The sequence below is a fragment of the Pogoniulus pusillus genome, chromosome 16, assembly GCF_015220805.1.
Source record: "Pogoniulus pusillus isolate bPogPus1 chromosome 16, bPogPus1.pri, whole genome shotgun sequence".
In the NCBI taxonomy this organism is placed as follows: Eukaryota; Metazoa; Chordata; class Aves; order Piciformes; family Lybiidae; genus Pogoniulus; species Pogoniulus pusillus.
The window spans coordinates 25,194,884-25,215,629 of record NC_087279.1 but is presented as its reverse complement, the minus strand read 5'-3'; positions in this window follow the sequence as shown (position 1 = coordinate 25,215,629).

The following is a 20,746-nucleotide window of genomic DNA, read 5'->3' as shown; positions in this document are numbered from 1 at the left end:
CTCATAGTCTTTGCACAGCTAATGTAACTTCAGCCATGCATGGCACGTGAAATACCCTTTCCTTGGAGGTTTTATTTATTTTTCCCTCCATTAAACCAATTACTAGCTAATCATTTTGTACAAAATAACACAGTATGACATTATTAGATCTGATCCTTGCCAACCCTTTATGTATAGCAGCCTTGGTTTAATTTCATTTGTAGGATTAACAAACTGATCTAACAGCAAAACTGGCATTAATGAAAGCAAAAGAGAAGGCAAATAAATGTCACTCATGTATTTGGCAGAGTTAAATGGTGTAAGTTTGATTTAAATTTTCAGCTCTCATGACATGAAGCTCGAAGGAATATTCATGCTGTATAGTCTGCAAAGAAAGCTAAACTTACACAGTCATATCATTGTCTGTCTCTGTCAAGTTAACACTGCATCGTCCTTGTCCTTGTCCTTTTTTTGTGTCAATATTGCATTATGATCTCAGCTCTCTGTGTGTGCAGCCAGCCCCTGGACAGCTCCACTATGGAGCATTTACTGGCAGGGCAGAGAGGTGAACAGCACAAGTCAGTAAGAGAGGAAGGCAATGAAATGAACACCATACAGGTACGTGGATGTGAGAGCATGCCCAGCGCCTTCTGCAGTTTGTAGACCCTAAAAGTGACTGACAAGTGAGGAGCTTGAGGCGAGTCAGCTCAGAAGGCAGAGCTGCGAGGGGTCCCCCAGGGCTCGGTGAGAGTGTGCAGCAAGCCCCGCACTCACCGCTGCACCCTGTGGACAGCTTAACCCAGACCTATGACCTGCTCTGCCCTGCAACAAAGGACCAGTACAGTCCCCCTCTAATCCATGAGGAAGAAGTAAGGGACCTGCTGCGTCATTTGGATCCTCACAAGTCCATGGGACTGGATGGGATCCACCCTAGGGTGCTGAGAGAGCTGGCAGCTGAGCTGTCCAAGCCACTCTCCATCATTTATCAGCAGTCCTGGCTCACTGGAGAGGTCCCTGAAGACTGGAAGCTGCCAATGTGATACCCATTCACAAGAAGGGTCGTAAGGAGGAGCCAGAAAACTACAGACCTGTCAGCCTGACCTCAGTGCCAGGCAAGGTCATGGAACAGGTAATCTTGGGTGCCATCACAAAGCACCTACAGGATAGCCAAGGGATCAGGCCCAGCCAGCATGGGTTTAGGAAGGGCAGGTCCTGCCTCACCAACCTGATCTCCTTTTATGATCAGGTTCTCTGCCTGGTGAATGTGGGGAAGGCTGTGGATGTAGTCTACCTGGACTGCAGCAAAGCCTTTGACACTGTCTGCCACAAGAAGCTCCTGGCCAAGCTGGCAGCTCACGGTTTGGACAGATTCACTCTGTGCTGGATCAAGAACTGGCTGGATGGCAGAGCCCAGAGAGTGGTGGTGAATGGTGCCACATCCAGTTGGCAGCTGTCACTGGTGGTGTTCCCCAAGGATCAGTGCTGGGCCCAGTCCTGTTTAATATCTTTATTGATGACCTGGACAAGGGGATTGAGTCCAGCATCAGTAAGTTTGCAGATGACACCAAGCTGGGAGCAGGTGTGGATCTGTTGGAAGGTAGCAGAGCCCTGCAGAGGGACCTGGCCAGGCTGGATGGGTAGGCAGAGGCCAATGGGGTGAGATTTAACAAGGCCAAGTGCAGGGTTCTGCACTTTGGCCACAACAACCCCAAGCAGCACTACAGGGTGGGGACAAAGTGGCTGAGAGCAGTCAAGAGGGAAGGAACCTGGGGGTACTGATAGATAGTAGCTGAAGATGAGCCAGCAATGTGCCCAGGTGGCCAAGACAGACAATGACGTCCTGGGCTGACTCAGGAGCAGTGTGGCCAGTAGGACAAGGGAGGTTCTTCTGCCCCTGTACTCAGCACTGGTCAGGCCACACCTTGAGTGCTGTGTCCAGTTCTGGGCCCCTCAATTCAAGAGAGATGTTGAGGTGCTGGAACATGTCCAGAGAAGGGCAACAAAGCTGGTGAGGGGCCTGGAGCACAAACCCTATGAGGAGAGGTTGAGGGAGCTGGGCCTGTTTAGCCTGGAGAAGAGGAGGCTCAGGGGTGATCTTATTACTGTCTACAATTACCTGAAGGGGCATTGTAGCCAGGTGGGGGGTGGCCTCTTCTCCCAGGCAACCAGCAATAGAACAAGGGGACACAGTCTCAAGTTGTGCCAGGGTAGGTATAGGCTGGATGTTAGGAAGAAGTTCTTCCCAGAGAGAGTGATTGGCATTGGAATGGGCTGCCCAGGGAGGTGGTGGAGGCACCGTCCCTGGGGGTCTTCAAGAAAAGCCTGAATGAGGCACTTAGTGCCATGGTCTGGTTGATTGGATAGGGCTGGGGGATAGGTTGGACTGGATGATCTTGGAGGTCTCTTCCAACCTGGTTGATTCTATGATTCTGTGATTGGGCACAGAGGGCAAACAAAGTCAAAGAGGTGGCAATGAAAAGAGAGCCATATTCAAACCACTCTACCTCTTTCAGATGTATTTGAATAAGACAATAGATAATGTTCCTGGTTTATTTGCTGTAAGCTTTCTCCCTGAGCTGTTCCTTGTAGGCACTCTATAAAGCTAAGACAGCAAGGCAATACTGCAGACTTCTTGAAGGATTTGAAAGCATTTTCTGGGTAAACATTTCTTGTTGTCCTTGTTCAGAGAGCTCTGTGTCTGTTAGGGACATAAAGTAACAACTGTTCTTCAGCTTCTAAGTCCTTTGCAACTTACTGTAGTCTGGTGTTCTGCAAACACCAGTGAAGAACTCCCTAAAGAATCAAATCCCAGCTTAGCTAAATCAGAGACATACACTGAAAGGTGCCTATAAATCACAGCACGCTTTCATAGCTCCATTCAGATGTGAACAATATGTTACAGCCCTGATATTAAGCAGTGGAGCTGCTCCAAACAGCTTTGTAGACAATTCTGTATTTAGCTGCCAAGAAAATATGATTTATCCAAAAGCTTTCCATACAGAAAAGTTTGTACTGACTCCCAGGTGGCTTTTTCCCTCCCCTGCTACTCACGGCAGAAAGGCATGTTTTGAGCTGACAAGCCAATTAGCTGTCAATTAGCTGATTGATGTGCTCAGCACTGAACACCACACAGCAGAACAAATCGTGACAGTCCTGGATCCAGGAGTGCAGTTTTAGCGCACACCTGGCCACCTTGCTTCTTTTTGAGTGGCTCTGAGGCTTCATGCAGGACTAGAAACACATTTTGTAAAGAAAGGCCCTGCTGGGCTTTGCACTTGCACTGATCCCTCAGCTTTCTGCTTGGGTGGCTTCAGAAGGTTTTTGCTTCTCTTTAAGTTCTACTCCACCAGGCTTCAGAACCCATCGCAGCGAGAGTGGCTACAGTTCCAGGATAACAGCATCACTGCTTACTGGGCTGGGGGGGTTGTTCTATTGATGCTAACTGTAACGATCCTTATTTAAAGGCACATCCATCCCCAACGCTTTTGAGGCAAATTGCCACACTAAGTTTGCTATTAAAAAACAACTAAATAAATGTTGCTTTGTTAAGAGACTCTTGAATTCTTTCCTTACTTTCTCCTTCCACAGGTATGCAACATGCAGACAGATCTCCTCCTTATGCTCTGGTTGTACATTACAGGTCTCTTATTCCTTGTATCAACAGCTGTTTATTCAGTTACACCGTGGAAGGAAAAGGGCCACAAACCTGGTATTATCACTGCTGTAGGACCTAAACACACTCCTTTATTGCTCACCTTCAGTGGACTTCTAATTCCCAAGCTTCACACCTTTAGAAAGCCACATGGTAGCCACTTGTTTGAGTTTGCTGGCATTATTCATTAGCTGAAATAATTTTTCTCCTCCTCTAAGACTTGTTCTTTAATGATGAGGTTTAAAATTTCCCTGGGATTCAAGTCAGCATTTGCTGCAGTCATTTTTACAGATATTTTTACATTTTGATCTTGAAGTTAAAGACAAAAATTAATCCTTCTCAGCAATGAGTGGATCTCTTCCCCCATTTACTAGTGAGATGGTTTTGAGGTGCTGATAGGAGACAGTTATCTTGAGGACAAGGGAGAGGGAGATTCTTATACCACAACTGTATTCCCCTGAAAAGCCCCAGGGTCTGTGCCTCTGCTTTCCCTTCCTCTCTGTGGTGTTTGTTGGGGTTGTTTAACAGAGTGCTGACGTAGTGCCTACAGTAACTGCATCCTGACATGGGAGACTGGGGGAATGTCTGAATTTCTTCCTGGTAGATGCCTGGAAGCACTTGGATATAACTTCAAAGCAGCTGACACAACTGTCTGGCACTTTAGCAGGGAGCGGTTAATGAGAGTGTTGCGCACAAGTGGAGGAGTCTTTGACATGGTTCAAGTGGGATGTTGTTGTCTGTGAAAGTGGAGTGTAATTATTGTTTGAAGAGGTTGGAGAGGAACTGATGTAAGATCATGCTTGATTGCCTGGGGTGATCATATTCCACGGTGCATTCATTGCCTTCTGTACCTATTTGTGTATGAATCTGAATCGAATCTGTTCTTGTTTCCACCTTACTGTGAGAGGTCTGAAACTTTTCCTTCTGAGAAGGTAGAATGATCCCAAACCTGGCAGCAATGGAATCATATAGGGAAGAAAAGGAGGTAGGAAACATGCTGTGCCTGGAGAGTGAAAGCAGGGAATAGAGGAATCCTGTACATGCAGGGTGTCTTCCTCCTTTTCCAGCTGTGACATGATGTAAAAAACATAAAAGATGCTTAGGATGAATAATTTAGGGAGAAACAAAGGATATAAAGTTGGTGAGCTGTGACTGTGCAGCCAAGATAGCAACTTGAAGTTATGTCTGTGCATCATTTTCAAGGCAGTATTGGACTTTAAACTGTTATCTCCAGATGTTAATCCTTAATGGGAGCAAAGCTGGAGCTTGGCTTCCACAACTCAATTTGTTAAATAGCAGCCACATGTTCCCTTCATCCTTTCATGGCTTTTATCACATAAAATGCAACATTAAAATTTTCCTGCTTATTTTTTCTCATGTATGCTGTTCGCATTTGAAACAGTTCTGTTCAATATCTTTATTGGTCTGGACTAGGGGATTGAGTCCATCATCAGTAAGTTTGCAGATGACACCAAGCTAAAAGCAAGCAAGGGTAGGATAGCTTGGACTGGATGATCTTGGAGGTCTCTTCCAGCCATGTAATCATAGAATGATTACATGGTCATCCAAAAACCCATTAAGCAATGAGTTTGTCTCTTATTACAGGAATATGCAGTTTCAGTGCAAAGGGTGACAATTTTAGAGAGGGAGCTAGCCTCTGACTCTGTGTCACTTCATTAGCAGGGCAAATCATTGATCCCCTTGGAATTCTAGAGGCCAGATCCTTTACCTGGTAGGGGCCAGTCCAATTCCATAGTACACACTGGAGCTGTAGTGGTACATTCTGCTCTGCTGTTGTGGGCAGCAGAAGAAAACTGACCTGCTTGTAATTATTACAACTGATTTTGCACACATCCAAGCCACACAAAGTGAGGATCCTTTTTGATTTCTATGCTGTCATTTCTGAGTGAGGATTTTCAAGTTTCAATTAGTCTGTTCAATGAGAGATGTGCACTGATGAATATGCAGGTATCTAGTTTAGACCTGAAAGGAGGGAACACCTACAGTTCAGCCCCTCATTTACTTGTGTGTACCTGGGATGCAGTTGCTTCTCTGTCCCAGTGGCAGCTGTTCAACTGGAGAAAAGGGGACTAATAAAAAGCAGTACACAAGAAATTTAAGTGGATGGACAAAGCTATGCAGCATTCAAGGGGAAATGATTCAGAATCGATCCTCAGTGTCATGCTTTGGGGCTGCAGTGAAGAGCAGTTGGAAGAAGCTGGTAAATAGTTAATCCAATTTGCCTCTGTGGGGCTGACAACTATCAGTGACAGGATAACAGCAGCGTGAGAGGAGCTTTGCCATACTTGAGCACGGCAGCTCGTGACAGCATGGCGCGCTGCTCACTGTGTGCCAGACAAGACATCTGCTCGGGTTGGAGGGGAGGCAGAAACCTCTTATTCCCATCCTTTGCAGTTGGGCTTCCTTTAGGTAAGATTTGTCTTCCCTTCAGTTCCTCCAGGGCCTGAAGAAACTACAGGGGAAACAGAGCAAGGCACGCCTGGAGCGATGCAGCAGCTGGGAAATGCCTAATGCCGCAGGGGTTGGTGGTCTCATGTGCATGGCTGTGACCTTTTCAATATTCCAGAGTTTGATCCATTGGCCATTTCCCCTTTCCCAGGCTGTAAACAGGGAAGATGGGAAATAGGTGGCCAAAATAAACAGAAAGTTACATAGGCTAAGGCAAATTTATATTGAACTTACGAAAGAAAACTTTGCTACTTCATTCCACCTATCATGAAGAGAAAGTGATGTAAAATCAATCTATTTCCATGACAAAGCTCATCGTGGGGAGAGAAAATATAGTCCCATATTAACTCGTTCTCATTACTGTTCTAAGATTTATCACATCAGGTAGGTGTGCAAGGGAAGAAGGGAAATCATTCTTTGCCCTTACCTCCAGAAAATCAAGCAGACAAGATAAGCCAGGTTCTCCTCATCACATGCAGTGAGCAGATACTTTGCCCAATCTTGCAATGGGCAGGATTAACTCAAAAAGGCAGGGCTCTGAGAAGCCCTTCCAGCCTAGACTGCCCTGACCCAGCTGAAGCTGCCAGGCTCTTCCATTGCCATCAGTGAAAACTGGCACTCTGGGGGGTGGGTGCTTTGAGAGCAGACACTTCGAGGGCTGGACAAGGTGAAGGAAACCACCTTGAGTCTTCAGCACACTTCTGAAGAGCAGCAGGCAGTGTGTCACGGCTGTTAAATGCGCTGAGCTTTCTCATACTCACAAACAAGTGAACACTTATGGACAATCAAAACAGGTAAGGTGTTTCCTCTCCTGTGCTGCTGCCTTGCTCTGCAATGCTGAGGGAATGTAGTGGCTGCTTCTCTTCCAGTGATTTACTGTGAAGGTTGGACTTGTGCATCTACAGGGGGCTAATTATTTGGCTTGTAAATCTATTAGGAAAGTTCTAATTGGAGAAGACCCTTGGCAAAACACAGAGCTTCCTAGCTCCAGTTAAAACCCTGTCCGTGCTCCCACTGACATAGCACAGGCAGGTCAGATCTTCACTGAAACAGCCATGAAACAACTTGTAGGTTCTTCACATTACAAAACCCAGTCTAGACTCCCTCAGAAGAGTAACAGAGTAGCCCAAGTGCCCCTTCAGCTGACTGACTCCAAATACACAACAGGCCAAGACTGTCTGAATTGCTTAGCAGTGGTGCATGAGTTAGGACTAGTCCTCCCAAAATGCTTCCCATAGCCTGTTGGAAACAGTCATCTTCCTTCAGGAGGTTATAGGGATGAGGTAGGAAGCTACAAAGATGGAAAGGCTGTTGCACATCATGTCTCTGAAGTTCAGCTAAACTTCACCACCCACTGATGAGACATGAGGCACCTGCACAAATAGATTGGAAAATGTGGGTGGATAAGCCTCCCTTGTCCCAAAAGCTCAGCAAAGAAATCATCTGCTCCAGCCAACAGGTAGAGTTAAGGGGCTGCTGTAGATGTAATGTGGAGTGTCTTGTAACACCACCTAACTGGTGGGGAGCAGGATTTGGAGTAGGAAACAGCTTGTGGTAAAATAAGAGCAGACCTGAGTTGCTCAGAGTCAGGAAAGGGAATTGCCATGTTCAGGCCAGGCTCAAGGTCAGTTATTTCCCCTGATTGTTCTATTTTACCTTCAGTTCTCATACTCAGTTCAGCTTAAGCAGATCAACAAGTTCTAGGTGAGAAGTCCAGACCTGCTTTTGCAGGTGGACTCATTGCTGCATTTGTAATGCAAGTCCACAGCCCTGGCTCTGAGGGGCCGTTCAAGAGTCTAGTCTCATCCTCACATGCATTGCTCCTTGTGTACTGCTGAACAGATGCAGTTCATTTTGGAGCTGACATCTGGTGCTGTCAGAGTACATAACTGGTGCTGATTTGCAATGCAAGCTGAATGCTCTGACCTTTTTGGTGCACTCCTAAGAGATGGCAGTCTCCATGTGCTGTACAGACAAACCAGGCAGTGTGTGGTGTGCATTCATTTGCAAGTCTGACAAGGAAAAGGCAAATGCACAAAATGAAGCCTGCCAGATTTGGCCACTGTAAAATCTCACTGGTCAGCTGAAGAAGGGAAGAGATAATAGATAAATGGGCATCATCATGCCTTGATGCACACAGGCATTTCCTCAAATGATGCTTCCTAGTTCAGTCATCCTTCTTCTTATCCATGTGGACAACAATCCCACCCTTCTCCCCAAACCTGCACACAAGTACTGTGATGCTGTAACAGGATGGTTGCCTTCATCCTTCCAAAATCTGGGAGGGCAGTGTGACGTATTACTGAGGCTGGGGCAAATGGAGTTGTGTCAGGGGTATTTGTGCTTCACAACGTGTCCATGAAATCCAACCTAGCGCTGACCTGAATAGCAACTTTTATACAGGACAATGCAAGAGCTTGTAGAAAGGATAGCTCCAGCCTGGAAGGAAGATCTCTCAGGACAAGCTGGGTTTGCTTTCCCAGCTCTGAGATGGCTCTGGGATTTATCCTGTTGTATGGCTAGAATTGCCTGAGGTCTTTGGTGTACATATTTTGTCTCTGCTTTGTGGTGTGGTCTTTGCCTGTGTCAGTCTTTCACGCGTTTACCTCCACATGTCAGACTGGGACTTGGGGAATGGAGAGAAAGGTTTTGCTTTACCTGGCTGTTAGCATTCAGCTCCCATGCACCTCAAAGCCCATTGGCACAGGGAAATATAGGCACAGAAGAGGCCATTAGCTATCAGATGAGAAGGGCAGTGTGCATCTGTCAAGTGTGAAATGAAGAAGGGATAGTCAGAGTGAGGAGAGAGGCCAGGACCTCTTCTCTGCAAACACTCACACACACTCACGCCCTGCAGTGATGAACACACAGCTCTGCATGCCTTGACCATGTCCTGAGCATTGAATTGTGTCAGGCAGTGAGAATCTGAGCGACCATAGGGCTTGGCTGTAATGGCAAAGTACCTTCAGCACCGTCAGTGCTGACAAAAGTGAAATCTCTGGCAGGAAGCCTGGGCAGTAAGTGATGCATTTGAGAGCTGAGCAGAGCCATCCAAATCCTCAAGTTTGAGCATTCTTTCAACAATAGGGCCCCAGACCTGCCTAAAGACCAAAACATCAAAAGAATCAAAACTTGCTGCTGCCAAGGAGAGTCACCTAGGTCCTTGAGCCTAGCAGAGACCCTGTATGCTGGCCCCCAGTTTAGTGAAGGACAGGATTTCACCTGGCTCCACCAAAGGTTTGCCTTGGTACAGAGATTAAGAGTCCACTTCAAAATCTCCCAGACATCTTCAGGATAGAGGACAACAGTCTTGTAGTTTTTCTTCTGAAGGCATCATCTGTTCCTGCATTCATGGGCAGAGGAGGGGACTGCAACCTTCTCTGAGGCTTCCCTGTGAATTCAAAGTGTGAAGCGTGTCCCTGGGCTCCACAAGTGACAGAAAAGGTTCCACAGTCTGTACATCTCCTGCTGTGTCCTCTGCAGATCTGGCTGTCAGTGAAGAGCCCCCTGACTGGTTATTGCGACGGCCTTGAGATTTGTGTTCAGAAGTAAAAAGATTTCTCCTCACAAAATTTGCTCAGAGAAGTTAAAGTTTTAAAAAGTTTTTGCTTCAGCAGTGAGGTGAAATAAAAGCTCATTTCTTACAGGTGGATTTCCTGGTAGCCAAGAAGTGGCAGACTCCAGGGGAACATTTGCCTAAGTTTGGGTGCTGATAATACCTTTCCCTGTGTGCATTCTTCCACGTCTGAATGAGGATGAGACCTGCCTGCAGTGCTCCACCAGCAGGGACAGCAATACCTGTGTTTATGACAACCAGAGGATCTTGGATGCTTCTCATACTGCTGTTCCCTTTCAATTTTGTTGCAGGCAGCTCCATAGGTTCCAAAATTACTTGAGGAGAACAGACATTGGATCATAGAATCGTAGAATCAGAATCAGTCAGGGTTGGAAGGCACCACAAAGATCAGCCAGTTCCAACTCCCCTGCCATAGGCAGGGACACCCTACCCTAGAGCAGGCTGCCCACAGCCTCAGCCAGCCTGGCCTGAAACACCTCCAGCCATGGGGCCTCAACCACCTCCCTGGGCAACCCATTCCAGCCTCTCACCACTCTCCTGCTCAACAACTTCCTCCTCACCTCCAGCCTCACGCTCCCCTCCTCCAGCTTTGCTCCATTCCCCCCAGTCCTGTCACTCCCTGATGGCCTAAAACATCCCTCCCCAGCTTTTTTGTAAGCCCCCTTCAGATACTGAAAGGCCACCAGAAGGTCACCTCAGAGCCTCCTCTTCTGCAGCCTGCACAGCCCCAACTCTTTCAGTCTGTGCTCATAGGAGAGGTGCTCCAGCCCTCTGAGCATCTATAGATGATCTACAGACACATAGAAGTACATGGAGTAGGACTGTGTGAACCTCACTTGGCTAAAGGCCACTAAAGTGCAGAAGCCCTGTGGTTATCACAGCTGAACCCTCTGACATCCTCTGGTAAGCCTCCCTGCTGCGCTCAGCTTTTGCGTTATGGGTGCTGTGCTCCATGGCTACCTTTTCCCTGCCAGGCTGTGTTAAACTGTTGCCATTCTTCATTCAGAAATTTGTTAAAGTCTGTTTGCAGAAACCACAGATTTATTTTTTTTCTGATGAATCATCCTTTTTATTTTTTTGGGGGGGTGGGAGGGTGGGGAAGGAACAAAGAGTTGATGGAGTTGCTGCTGCTGACCTTTCTTTGTATTTAACAAGACCTTTTTTTGCAAGTTGGAAGCTGTGCCATTGACTCCAAGTAGGAACAGTTCTTCCCATTCTGTGCTAGGCTCTTTATGTGAGTGTTTCAGTGCATCTCTAATGGAGTTTAGAGCACAACACATTTTGTGGGGAAACTTCACTTTCTCATTCCACATAAACCACAACTGAAAACCAGAATGTTGTTAAAACTTTAAAGAGAGCAGGGATAGGTTCACAGAATGAAGCACTCGATGCCCTGTATTTTGATGAAAGAGAGCAGAGTCTATCACTTACTAGGCCATATTTCATTTTTTTTGCAGCTTTTGGAATATGCTCAGGTTTCCTGTCTCATACACAGCACCACTGCCTCCCCACAGAGCAGGGAGGGAGCAGGGCTCTGATGGCCGGCGGTGAGGAATTAATTGAATGTGTTGCTGCTCTATTGCACTGTGCCCCAAGCAGTGCCCACACCACCATGGCCCTACAAGAGAACAGGAGTAAACAAGATGTAGATGTCTTCCCAAGCTGAGTGAAAGATTTGTCTGATGGCTGCATGTACACAAAATACTTGTTCTGTGCAGTCTTACTGCCTGCTCTGCTGGCGTTACTTATTACTTAGGCTGTGAGGACTTTGTTGATGTAGGATTTTATGTGCTGTATCAAAAAAGCTACTGAACACTCTCATTTACCACTAAGAGAGTTGTTTCAGGAACTATGTCACTTGTCCAAGACATGTTACCCTTGGTGCATTGAGCAATGCCATTTGTTAGGGACTTGTTATCCTGTGGTGTGTGCTGAAGATAGGTGAATGAAATCATAACACTCCAAAGAGCTCACCCAGCAGCTCCTGTTCAACCCAAGCACCTCCCTTTTGCGTGCCTGTCAGGGGTCTGTGAGCACAAAGCTAGGGGTTGGTGCCTTTGGTCTTTCTGAGCTGTTGTAGACCTAGTGAGGAGCTCCTGCCCAATTACAATTTGCTACCTTCTTTAAAACCTGGCCTCTGGAATTCTCCCCAGTTCATCATGTGTCGTGATGCTGCCAGTCATTTCAGAGGCTCACTGCTCCCAACAGATGTGGGAGGGGGTTGGAGGGCTCACTGTCTCTGCCCATAAATCACAGCTGCCCATTCTCTCTGGCTATATCCATAATGAGTTTTCATTCTCTCAGCAGCTGGCTTGTGTCTCACAGCACTGAGCAGACAGCTGAGCTGGGGGACCCTGAGGCATCAGGTTCAGATATTCAACCTAATATTCTGCTGTGAAATGAGTTTAGGAGAGGAGCACCTTGTGCTGCTGCCCTTCCCCACACCGCAGTTCCCACCGACTGCCAGGGCTGACTCGCAGAGCTGCCGTTGTTTGTGCTGCGATTAACTGTCTTAGCCAAGTAGCAGAGAAGTAGCACCAAGAGAGCCTGGTAGCTTCAGTACCTTCAGGTACACAGAAGGCCCAGCTCAGCCTGGGCTGCCAAGCCTCCCAGCTGATTCACAAAATCTCTTTTGTTCTCCCTCTGTTCCGTGCAGTAAATAAAAGCGAACCCCCCAAGGACCAGAGCATTTAGGCTTAGCCTATTTTTATTTGTTCAGAGCATATCAGTCTGCTGCTCTTCCTGGCTAATCAGATAGAGTGGAAGCTAAAACAATCTCAATCTGTTGTTCCATTTTATTCTATACATAATCACTGCTTCTCGTTTGCCTCTAAATAGCTGCATAAATACACATTAAATGCAGTGACATCTCTTTGGGGAGTCACTCCAGTGCTTCCTGCTTATTTTCTCTCTTTGAAAGACATTAGGCTCTCAGATAGTGCCATGTTTCTCGTAAAATCTTCTGTACCATAAACATGCAGGAATGGATATCATAATGCCAGGCCCATTTTTGTTCCCTGCAGATGTAAGGGCTTTGGTGACATTAAGTGAACCCATAAGATTCAGATGTGCCCGTGTGTAAAAGCAGAAGAAAAGCTCTGTTTGGGTAGCCATGGACTGACTCTGCTCACACTCTTCTCTCTTGTCTCAGCTTTATCTCCTCCCATCCTGTCTCTGATTCTCAAGGTCTCACCCCAGTCTGCAGGGATAACTTTGTCTCCTCTTTTGATCCAGTTTTCACTGCTCAGCAGACAAATAGATTCTAGCTTTTGGCTTTTCAAGGGGCCTTCCTGCTCATCACAAGTCTAATGTGGGGACATCAGCACTGTAAGGCTTTCAAGATTGAGGTAGATGCAGCTGCCAGGATCTGAATTTATGGCTGTTTGACAACTGTCCTGCCAGTATGAAAGGAGATATTTGATGCCATTTATGCTAACTGCCACATCTAGAAACCCATAAGCACCAAAATCTCTGCTGAATTCTTTAATTAACTGTGGCCACCTTCCTGTGCTTTCTGCACTTGTTTCCCAGAGATGAGCAGGAGGAGGAAAGTTCCCAGCAGCTTTCAAATTCACCCATTCAAGTAGTTGCACAGCACTGTTTGCAGAGCAGCAGTGACCTCAGGCCGGCATGTTCCTTTGGAGCTGCCACTTCTGGCCAGCCCAGAGAAGGAGGAGGTGAAGCCCACATTTCATGTGAGCTGCACTTCCCAGCACAAGCATATGCACATGCACATTTCCTCCGGTGCTCTTCATTTGGGAAGCTGATCCCAGCTCTTTGGCAAAACGCTGGGAAAAATCCTGAGGGTGAATGCAGCTCTGCAGATAAGACTGAGGTCTGAAACTTACAACTGAGGTTAATAACACAAATTAATTTCAATCCCAGTTCTCGGCATTTTGCACCCTTTTGTATTCCACCTCCTTCCCACATCTATGCAACAATTTGTCACGGCTGGTTACCTTGGCACATCATGCTCAATACACTTCTGAGGTGCAAAATGAGAGCTGATCAGAGAAGTTCTGAACTATATGAAGCAGGGAAACTATGAGCTTAATTGCAAGATTAAGCCTGAGTGTGGCACTAAATGGGAGCTGATGGAGCACTGCTCCAGGGGAAGCATCTGCTGAATTGTTTCTTATGGAGGGCTACAGCACACTGCTTTGCCACTTCAGTTATCATGCAGGGCAGTAGCACTGCTCCAGTATTCCTTCCTAGTGCATAAGTCAAGTGCTGCAGGTACAGGAGAGAATGGACAACGGCTGCCCACCAGCCCTGCCCCGAGCAGTTAGGTATTGCTGCACTCGTCATGCTGCCCACTGCCTCCATTCTCAGAGAGCAGGCAACAGACTGGGATGGGAGTTCCCTCGTAGAAAAGCCAAATAGCCTTTTCGTTTGAGTATTTTTGTCTCTCTCCCCAAATTTGTGTGCATCTCAGCAAGGAAAACGTCAGGTACTAACACAGTCATTTTGCAGGGGAGAAGACAGGGAGGAAGCACAACTCTACAGGTTTTTAACAGAGCACGGTATAAAAGAAGAGCTAAATCAAAGCAAACAGCCTGGAGAAAGAGGGAGTGCTTCATTTCTGCTGCAGCTAGAAATGTATCTATCATGCTGTTGGCTATCTAACGATATCCAATTTGCAAGGGATGGGGTAAGCGCGGGGGGGGACTCTGAAAATGCACTGGAAAGAGCAGGCACATTCAAAAGGAAAGAAGGGAATCTGATGTGCAAAGGCAGAAGTCAGGCGGGGACTGAGAAAACCGAAGGCAGCTGCAGGGTTTGAGTGCTGCGCCCATGAGCAGGGCAAGGCTGATCTCTAGCGGCTGCGGGCACAGCTGCTGCGCTTCTTAAATGCTCCTGCTCCTCTGCTTTTGGAGGCGAGGGTTATCTTGTGAGGGGTTGCTTCCCAGCACTGTGACCCAGAGCAGGGTGATAGCAGGACCAGATTTTTGTGGTCTTATTTAGGTAACACTCAGGACTGAATTTTCTCTCTTAGCAGCTGTGTCTGCAGCAGCACTGCCATGTGTCTCTTGGAGCAGAACTGTCTCATGTATTGGGCTTCTTCAAAGAATCATTTGGATAAAAAAGGAAAACATTCATGGTTAGGTCTTTCTAGAATTTTTTTTTACATTCTACAGCAAAGTAATTGCAGTTTTTTTATTCTCTGTTGAATACTTGCTTGCTTTCTACTTTGTGGCATCCAGTCTTGTTCCTCCTATGACTGATGGAGAGAGAAAAGGTGGGGGAAAAGGAGAGGTAAAAGCAAGATGTGAAGTAGTTTGCATTTGTTTGAAATAGTTTTCTTCCTAGTTATAACAAATAAAATATAAAAAAGAAAAATAAGGGGGGGAGGGAATGAAAACAACAAAGTGATTCTTTTTCACCCATGATATTTGCAGTACTCCAGCAACAGCTACCAAAGATTAAAAAAAAAAGATATTACTTCTTTGGCAGGAAAAAGAATGGTTCCTCTCCAGTAGGAAAATGCAGTTCCTCAGTAGGCAAAGCACGGTCTGGTGCAATCAGCCAGACAGCAAAGCAGCTCTTGCTTAGAGGTGCAACACTTGATTAGTGCCTGGCTCATGTTTTCTGGTTTCTCAGAGTTTGTGAAAAGGTAACTGGGAAAATCAGCCACCTTCTAGCACCACTCACAGGAACCAGGAGGAAAGAGAGAATCCAAAACACGTTTCAAAGCAGACAGACTTGATGAATACTCTGTATTTTGAAGGGCTCCATTGTATTGGGTTTGTTAGGAGAGCTCATGTCCCTCTGGTTGTTGCTGTACAACCTAAACTCACCGGTTTGCCCTCAAGCTGCAAGATAAATGGTGACAGTGCCACTGCTTTTTTCACTTGCTCACACATGCTTCATCCAAGGGCCTTCTTTTATTAGCTGACAAAGCACACAGCACTGCTGTATATTTCTGTGTTCCATTAGCAATCATTGCATAATAACAGCTGCTGATGAGCTTTGAGTAAGTCCAGAGAGAAAAGCCCACAAACTCCATCGCTGTCCTCTGAAAAAGGCCATTTTTTGTCCAGATAAAATACTACCTTTCCTTAATTACAGAAGATATGATTAAGAATTCAACAGATCATTCTAGCACACATCATTGGAGGGTGCACTGCCTATCACACCCTTTGCATCCCAAGTGGTTTCCATTCTGCCCTCACAGCAGCTAACATCCATGATCTGTTCCCCAGCTGGGTGTCTCAGGACAGCTAATAAAGTTATCACAAAACCCACAGCAGCTTCAGGGAAAGACAGAAACACCTAACCAGTACATAACCATTATGTAGTGGGAAGGCACCAAGCTCAGAGGCATGGGAATTTATAGAAGAGGTGGGTTTGGTTTCATCTTCAAGTGCTTGAGATCTAACTGGGCACTGATCTAACTCTCCTACTACCAAGAGCACCACTAAAATCCTCTTTCTTAGGTGAGAACAACCCTTCTGATGTTTCTTACATTCGAAAATCTCATGAACTAGCACATCTTGATCATTCCTCTTGGTAATGTTGCTCAGCCAGTGGGGGCTTGCCACTGGAGGCAGAGCCAGACTCCCCAGATTGTGCTTTCAGCACAGGGAGGTGTGTGTGGGGGTTGCCTCTTGCTGAAATCTTTCCTTTGGGGAAAAGGTAGACCTGTCCTTGGCAGTGATGGCTCACTAGCAACAGCTGGTTATGGGAAGAAAGAGACCTTGCTCCTCAAGGAGGATAACCCTGACCCAGGCCAAATCTTGGACTTTCCAGGTGATGTGTGCATCCTGATACTTCCTCAGCATCTGTAATCAAAGCATTTACTGCAAGGATTTTCTGCTTTCATGTCACTGTAGTGTTAAAGGAGAAGGGTGTGAAGGTCTTGCACACTAGGAGTTGGTGAGAGCTGGGCTGGACTGGCACTTCTGGAGGCTCATCCAGGAGAGCAGGGCAAATAGTCATGCTCATGCCAGCATAAACTAGGAGCAAAAAACTGTGTAGAGGATATTCCCCAATTTTAATACCTTTTCTGTAGTTCCTTGGAGAGCAGTAGAGTAGATGCCCAAGCTCCTGTCACGGGGCACTGTGAAAAGCAGGCACTCAGGGCTCACACCCCAGCATTTTAAAGCAACCCTGAATGCTTTCTGCTGGCTTCAGACCCACTCTTCACATTGCGCCACTGGCTGTTGCTCTCAGGGCTGCAGCAGCCGGCACTGAACGCATTTGTTGCCCTGTGATGAGGAGCTGCATGACAGCCAACAGGCAATAAAAGTCCTGCAGCAGCCCTCTGCCATCTGCGCGGATCCTTAGGCTGATTCATGCCTCTCTCTCCAGCAGCATGAGCCTGACACATTCTGCTCATTGTGGCAATAAGGAGAAGCCAGTCAACAGCTTTGCTCTTGGAGGAAGCAGTCCATAGAAAAATGACTCTTGCTGAGCCTTAGCAGGGAATCCTTCTTGTTAAAGCAGGCTTGCGAGGAGCAGCCCTGGCTACAAGGCCAAGTGTCCTTCAGTGGCTCTCCCACACAAGGCAGTAGTAGAGAATGAAGGAATTGCCCATGTTGTTTGGGGATCTTCAATAAGAGAATTTATGTTTCTTGTGCAGGGTTTCCTTCCCCGCTTGCAGTACAGGCAGGACAGGCTGTGCTCCACCTTGAAGATAGGGAATACCAAAGTGAGTGATGCCTCTGGCCCATGGCATGCAGGGCCACTGTCTTCCCTCATTTGGAAGTCACAGTGATGGAAGACACAGTTAAAAGTCTGTCCAGTAGAGTGGTTGACTGTCCATCCCTAGAAGTATTTGAAAGATGTGTAGATGTGGGACTTGGTGACAGGCTTAGAGGTGGACTCAGCAGTGTAAGTAAGGCTTGGCGATCCCTAAGGTCTTTTCCAGACTCTATCTGTCTGCATTTGTGTAGCTGCTACAGGAGGTCTGGGCTGGTGGTTTCAAATGGTGCTGAACAGCTCTGTTACTGGTGCAGCTCACATCCTTTGTGGTACCTCTAAGTGCCCATCACCTCTGCAAAGCCCTTTGAGCCTGCACTCACCTTCTGTGCGAAGCTCCGCTACTCTCCTCAGTGCTCCCAAACTCTCATGTGTCAGGGACAAAGCCCTTGCTTGTGTGCTCCCCATCATTTCCCACAGCTCCTGCTAGATTAGCCCCAAAAACATTTCTCCAAACAGCACTTAACTGCTTACATGCTCAGAAGTAAACCACATTTAGCAGCCCTTACCGCTTTTCTTTCTCTATTTTTATGCATTAAGATCAATTTCATGAACTTTCCTAGGTAAGATGATTGCCATCAGCAGGAAGAATGTAGTAAATTAATTATAGATGTATGTTAAATTACTTTCATTACCACCCTCAGCTCTGGGAGGGAGTTGTGTGAGCAGGATGAGTGATGAAATGGTGTTTTTACATATTCCCCTGGTAATGGATATTTTTACTTGGCTGCCAATGCTGTTTCTCAGCTGAGAGAAGCTGCAATTACACATCTCAGAAAGTGGAGGTTCAGACTAAAATTAACCTCCAAATGCTGACAGACAACTATGGCTAGATCAGGCTTTCTGGGACACAAGCTGGCTACTCAGGGTGGTCTGGGGGCAGCCTTCAGCACTGTACAAAGGTGAAATTAGGGAGGGCTTAACATCAAGCACATGCAAATGCAGTGGAGAGGGAGTCCCATCTGGGGTGTTGTTCCTACACACTATCAAAGACATAGCAGCCAGGACAAAAGTCAACATGAGCAGAAAGTTATTTTCCATATTCACCTTTTAACAACCTTGGTGCAGGGTACTTTCTAGGGATTAATGACCAGGCCAGTTTAATGGCTCTCTGCTGAACTTCAGGCTATCAACTTCTCACAGCCTATCATTAATCCCTGGAAAATATCTAGATTCATGATAGATAGGAGTGAAAAATAACATGCAGCATGAAGGTAAGTATATTGCTGGTGTTTCATCATCTACTGGCCCAAACTGCTAACTTCAGATGCACTTCAGAATACAAGTACATTAGTAGAGCTTAGTTACACTCCAGTTACAAAGCAGCTTCACTGCACTTCTGCTTGTAGAGTGCATAATTGCTATTCTTCTCTGGCCAGAAGCTGGAAACGTGGAATCATTATCCCTCACATTTCATACTGGAATATAGTACACAATACTCTGATTTGAAAGACATTGGTAACAGGTAAATTAAAGGACAAATACTTATTGGGTAAATTAACTCAATGACAAAAAAGGAAAGAGAAAATGACAAATCAAAGTGATCAGGCTGTTTTCCAAAATGTTGAGCTTAGTGAGAAGGACCTCAACCTTCTGATTTATCTGGGATTTTCTAAGCCAGTCCATTAACAGAGATCTCCAAGCAGAAGTTTCTCTTCAGAGAGTTGATGACTCCTCTTGGTAGACCTTCTCTTTAGTTATTGTCATACAGATTACAGATTTGCATTCCATGCAAAAGAAGCCTTGGCATAACTGTGGCCTTCCCTTTGAGCATCAGGGTGGGGGGGTTGCTTCTGGTCTTAATTAACTGCTACAATCATCTTTATTAACTTCTTCAACAACATGTAAGGACTTACAAGTCTTCATCCTATCAACCCACCATCAGTGCTGTCTGACAGACTTTTGCTGGCTCTCTGGAGAATAAACCATCTCATGATTGGATCAAAAAATCTTACCCTGCAAATACATTCCTGAGAGCTGGGACTAGCACTAAGATCTCAGAAAAGAAGGGAAAAAATGTCAATAGAAATAAGAAATATGAATGATTATTCATCATGTGCTGCATCATGAGCTGTGAGCAAACTTTATTATGTGGCTTGTCCTGCCTGGAAGAGTAGAAGGGAGGAGAGAGCACATTGATCCAGCTGCTCAGTCGCCTGCTGTAGTCTGGGGTCGAGTCAGCACTGGAAGGAGCTCCCTTCTTGCTTCACATTTCAACTGGCACCTGGGTAGGACTGGCACCAGTAAAGCTACTTTGAGGATCACTCTTGTCACCAGAGTTAGGTGACCCACACTTTTTCAAGACATCAATTCAGATATAGCTGGAGAATGCAGCCCCTTCATGCAAGGCTTTAACTTGTGCGTTTCCCCTTTGATCTCTTGAAGCAGGGCTGGGGTGTGGATGTATGCAGGTCTGCTGTGGTTTCCATCAGACTTGTAGAAGTGCCAAAAAAACCCCACAGTCTGCTGGGAGAATAATTAGACTTGGCAGGTTTGCTCAACAAGCACTTATTATAGACAGTACTAAAGTGTGATAGGTAGAGTCTGTGGTTTTTTCACTTAATAATACATGGATCCTCCTGGATAGGAAGGAAGTCTCTCTGGAGTTGTGTTTTGTGATCAGATGGCATAACTAATGGCTGGGGCTGATTACATACTGATTAAAAACTACTTAAGAGTCTCATCTGTCCAGGAGGGGAATGCCAAGGCCTGCAGTACGAGGGAGTGCTTGCCCTATTTCATTTCAGTTGCACCAACTCTCACCCGCAGCAGGCACTGAACAACTCTGCTTTGTACATCAAAGGGAATCCAGGACACATAAAGAACCTGATGCAACTGAGTTTAGTCAGAATTAGACCTTGAAGCTGATGTCTTTGGCCCATGGCTATCTTCCCCTCTTCAGAAGCTGAAGGATTTGAGCAGGAAAGTGTAGAAGGAAATAGTTGTTTGGTGCCTACTTGAAGCAGCAGTGTTCCCACAGAAGGTGGCATTTTATTCATGCAGCACCTTTTGGTGGGACACCTTTGCACTGAGGAGACAGGAAGCCCATGTTTCTCTGTGTTTCTTCACCCATAGATTTAGTCTGGTGTGCAAAGTGACAAATTCATGGGCTGAGGAGTTGGTAGTGACAAATGAGCCATTCTGAGCCGATGGCGGTGTGGCCATGGGCAGTAGCAGCTGAGGTGTTTGCACCATTAGGACTATCATAGAATCATAGAATCAGCCAGTTTTGAAAGGGACCACAAGGACCATTTAGTTCCAACGCCCCTGCCATGGACAGGGAGACTTCACACTAGATCAGGCTGCCTAGAGCCTCAACCAGCCTGGCCTCAAACACCTCCAGGGATGAGGCTTCCACCACCTCCCTG